General features: G+C 41.8%; 1 long non-coding RNA gene across 1 annotated transcript; it reads left to right on the forward strand.

The window, feature by feature from the left end:
- The first annotated feature begins 2961 nt into the window (after positions 1–2961).
- LOC105548702 lies at positions 2962–4460 on the forward strand. Its single transcript, XR_001007432.1, has 2 exons — positions 2962–3118; positions 3941–4460. It is a non-coding gene; the product is annotated as an uncharacterized LOC105548702 (long non-coding RNA).
- The last annotated feature ends 509 nt before the right edge of the window (positions 4461–4969 follow it).

A 4969-nucleotide genomic window follows, 5' to 3' on the forward strand; every position in this document is an offset into this window, starting at 1 on the left:
GGCCGCAGGCACCCGCCTTTCAACGGTCAGTTCTGACATTCTGACTGAACATCTCTCAATTGTCCAAAGAGAACAAAAACATTTTCATCTCCTCACTGCAAACATTTCTGTTATGAGAAAAGGCTGCTTCAAGAACTGGGAGTGTGTTCTAAGGAGAGTGGCGGCTGAGTTAGCCAGCAGAGCCTTCTGGTTTTTAACTCTCATTGTGCTGGCCCCAGTAAGAAGTTTTAGGCTGAAACATAGCAGTGAGTAAGGCTGTGGAGGATGTTGGCTCTTTCCTAACTAGACCATATTGTATGTGGAAAGAAATATGCATTAAAACATATTGATGATATGGTAGGTATTAAGCATGTTAAATGCATGGAAATTAACCAGATCGGCGGCATTTGATGTATATATTTCACACTCTTTTGCACATATTGCACACATACAGTGATGGCAATGCTTTCTGCAACATATGGAAAAATAAATATTTTATCTGTGTGAGCTCTTAGCAGTCTCCAGGGTGTTGAGAGGAGAGCGCTCTCTTCTTTCACCCTATCCCAATTTTCTCTCTTCACTGGGCTCCCACCCTTTCCTGCACGTTAATGTGTCTTTTACTTATCAGCTTGGTCTTTTCCTATCTGATAAGTAATATGTCTGTTACTTATCAGATAGGAAAAAATTAGTTGGAACCTCCTATTGGCTCATGATAATTTAGACCAGTGATGCCTCCCCCAGTCTTGCTGGAGTCGTAACCATTTCCCTACTCTTTTCCCCAGCAATGCATTAAATAGGCTTAGTATCTGGGCAGGAGGGAAAGGGTAGGTGGCAACAAACCACCCCAACAAGGGTGGTAGCGGAACTGTGCTCCACTACCTATTAGCTCTATGCCCTAGGTAGATTACTCCGCATCTCTGAGCCTCATTTTCCTCATCTGTAAAATGGGAATAACAATACCTACCACTTAGGGTTATTGTGAGGAACAAATGAGATAAGCCATGTAAAGTGATTTGCCTTGTGCTGGCACATGGTAAGGGCTCAATAATGGTAGTTCCTCTTATAGGGATTGTTAGTTCTGTGACTTTCATAATGTTAGTTTTAAGAAGACATTTCTGGGCCGGGCGTGGTAGCTCATGCCTGTAATCCCAGCACTTTGGGAAGTCGAGGCGGGCAGATCATGAGGTCAAGTGATTGAGACCATCCTGGCCAATATCGTGAAACCCTATCTCTACTAAAAATACAAAAATTAGCTGCGCATGGTGGCATGTGCCTGTAGTCCCAACTACTCAGGAGGCTGAGGCAGGAGAATTACATGAACCCGGGAGTGCAGAGGTTGCAGTGAGCCGAGAGCGTGCCACTGCATTCCAGCCTGGTGACAGAGCAAAAAATAAAAAATAAAAAAAAAGAAAGAAAAAAACAAGAAGACATTTCCTTCTCTCATTTCAGTAATCTGTTTAGACATCTAGATTTTGGGCAGGGGCAAATGGATTGCTATTGTAGCAAAGGCAGAAACAATGTTAGGACAAGCTATCTCTTCCTCAACACTTTGATCTCACTGTGTACCTCCTGACATCTCCTTTCTGCTCGCATGTTTGTCATTGCTGTGGCTACGCTATACCATGAGCTCCTTGAAGCTGAGGGTTGAGCAAGCTGCACTTAGCCTATATAAGCCCATCAAGCCTGAGCACTATGGTCTATTCATTGAGACCAACCTATGGGACTCTGGCTTATCATGTTTTCTTACAATTTATAATTTCTCTACCTGGTCTGATGTCCTCACATCAATTTAAGATATTTTTGTGATTAAACACATTTTATTTTCTCAATCTTTTTTTTTTTTTTAACCTTGGCAGGGCTGATTTACAATTTTTTTCAGTATAATTTCCTCCTAACTGTATCAGTCAGGATCCTGGCAAAAACAGATGGCACATGCAAAGTTTTTTGCTAAAGAGGGTTTAATGAAAAAACTGTATTTGGAGGTGAAGATGAGGTTCAGGGACCTCAAGGGAGATAGCACCAGGTACTAGCAATAGTGGAGACTGCCAGGTACTAGCAGTAGTGGAAAGCTTTAAACCATTTAAACTGAAGGGGCAAGTAAAATGGTGATGAATTCTGAGTCCAGCCAGAATTGGAGTTGGGAAGGAGGGCTGAACTAATACATTCCCTGACCTATCTCTTCTCCCACTTTCACATCTCCTGCTGATGTTGCCTTTTGGCCAAATTCAAAAGGAAGTCCAGGGACAAGAGAGCCTGAGTAATGGAGTTCAGAAGGCCAGTCTTCTGGGTCACATATCTGGGCAACGAATGGTTCTGCATTTTTTTTCTGGGGGGGAGAATGGGGTGACAAGACTAATCAACATATGTGTTCTGTCTTATACTTTCAATTATACTTTCTGGAAGAAGGACAGAACAAAATAAAATCAGTTCTCTCTTAGCTTACATGTACCTATTATGTTGAATTGCCATTCATAGATCAAGAAAAGAGAATGTAAGCTCAGCTGAGCAGGGATTTTTGTTTGTTTTGCTTGCTGCCATATACCTAGTTCCTGAAACAGTGTCTGGCACATAGTATATGCTCAGCAAATTTTAGATGACTGAGTAAATATACTCACCTCTGCCAAGACAGACTTTATATATAGACACCATGTCATTGAATTATCACAATGATATGGTTAAGTTGGCAGGGCCACTGAGCATTATTGTGCAGGTGGTATGGGGGGTGGGTAGGTGTTAAAATTTAGTATATGCCTCCCCAACCCACTTCCAAGCCTTGAGACTAGGCTCAAAGCATTGTCAACCCACCAGAAGAGATATACTTCTGCAAATGGTTCACATTTTAATTTTTTATTCTCTTTATTGATTTTTGCACCTAGCAAGTCTCTGCAAGTTTTATTATTATTTCCCTTTTATACATTAGAAAGCCAAGTTTCTGAATAGCAAAGACTGCAAAGATTATAACCCAATCTGCCCATTCCCTAGGGCCCATGAGAAGTAAAAGCAGGCACTGGCATTCTGCACAGATGAAATACTTCCTATGACAGAAATAAATGCTCACTTGTAGACTTCTCTGTAATTTGTAGGCAACATCAGGTCCTGATTTCTAGGTCTGGATCTGGGTTCTCTGTAGCACAGGAAGGTAAGAGTGATAAGAACTCTTTTCTCTCTTAAAGGATATAGAAACTTTGAAACCCGTCTGCATCATAGTAAGGCTGTGTTATCTGTAGCAGCATAGTTACTACTCTGTGATGAAGAAAAACTCAGAAAACTATCCAGATGTGGGAATTTCTCAGGTATTCCTTGCACTTGAACTTAAGGATGAATGAAGGCATATAAAAGTAAGTTCCTTGTGTGGGTGTGGACTGGAGAAACTACATTTGATCTTTTTTTGTCACGTCTTTAGTCCCCAGTACCCCAGTCCTATTCGCACTACAGAACACATTCCCCTCCTGGAAAGGTAGGCCTGTCTGTCACCTACACATCAGCTACCATCAATTATGATTCAGTTGACTGGAAGCATTAAAGGTAAAAGAGTGACACAAAATAAAACAAAACTCTGGCTTCATCCCTTTGGGTTCGATTTATGCCAGAATAGCTAAAGACACAGAAAGACAAATGTAAACATCCTACCTGAAGCCTAAGAGGGATGTTAGTCTCCCAGCTTTAGCGTTTTCCAGTAACATAGAAGTCTGTAAAACACCATCCCATTACCTGCCTCATAACATATAGGAAAACTTGTGAATATAACAACTAGTTATTGTTTTAAAATGTATAATTAAGTTATTTTGCATGCAGAACTTCTAAATAATTCAAATGTCTGGCTTTTCTAGTGGAAAATAGCATATATTCATCTGTTATTTTAGCAATGATGAATGAATACTTGATATCGATCTTTCATTAGTATTTTCCCATAGGTATCATATCTCCTACCCCAAATTATTTCTGTACCTTTCCTTGCAAGGTCTGTACTTCTCCTACATAAATGCCTTGCATAGCAGGAACTAAATCAACTACACAGACCCATACATCCAGAGAGCAGAGGTGAGCTGGATACAGCAGCTTAGAGATGTGGTGGAAGGAGCCCAGAGCTCCAAGGGAAGGGCAACAAGGAGACAACAGCATGGGCTGCAGCTCAAACAATAGGTAAATCAAAGCAAGCAAAGCTGCTGGTCACAGATTTGACCAGGGTGGCATGAAATGACAAGCTACCGTGAGATTCAACAGTGGCACAGAAGGATGATGAGAAGCAAACAGATTAGGAGGAGCTGCTACCACCATAGGTAGAGGCACAGATGACCAAGCAGAACAGCACCAGTCCCTGCAAGGTGTGCTCAGATACAGCTTGGCACAGCCATCTGCTCAGGAGGGAATGATGCTGCACATGGTGTGCATTGCAGCCGGGAAGTTGAGAACCGCTGTGGGCACCTCAGGACTGAGTCTGGTTACCCTGCTGATCCAAGAAATGAAGCCATCTAAAATTTTGCCTGCTTTCACAATTTTCTCTCTCTCTGTGTGTGTGTGTGTGTGTGTATGTGTGTGTATTTAATTAAACAAAGTGAACTAAGAAGCGTTTTATTGGAGACATAATGTACTCACAGTAGTTTCAAAATAAATGGTGTCACTCTTCAGGTAAATTACTCCAAGGCTTGGGCCTAGTGCAGATGTTCATTGGGGCAGGGAACAGAGAGCGGCTGCATCTAGATCAGACAAAAAACAAAAATAAGGTAGTTAAGTGAACAGGTGATGGTGATGGCAATTATTTATTTTGATAAGAACGAACTTTGGGACTTCAGTGAGAGGTTGGTTGGTTGGTTCTACATCTTTGTACCAGAAAATGGCAAGTTAGGGAAGGGAGAATGGAGAAGATGTTGTCCAGGCTCCATTTTCAGTGCTTTCCCCTAACTGCCTGTGCAGCGTGGGACATCAACAGTACCCTGTCAGAGTGGGCGGAGCTGATTTTCTGGTTCTGACTTAGAAGCTGAGTTGTGGG

The sequence above is a fragment of the Mandrillus leucophaeus genome, unplaced genomic scaffold (assembly GCF_000951045.1).
Source record: "Mandrillus leucophaeus isolate KB7577 unplaced genomic scaffold, Mleu.le_1.0 Scaffold11081, whole genome shotgun sequence".
Taxonomy (NCBI): Eukaryota; Metazoa; Chordata; class Mammalia; order Primates; family Cercopithecidae; genus Mandrillus; species Mandrillus leucophaeus.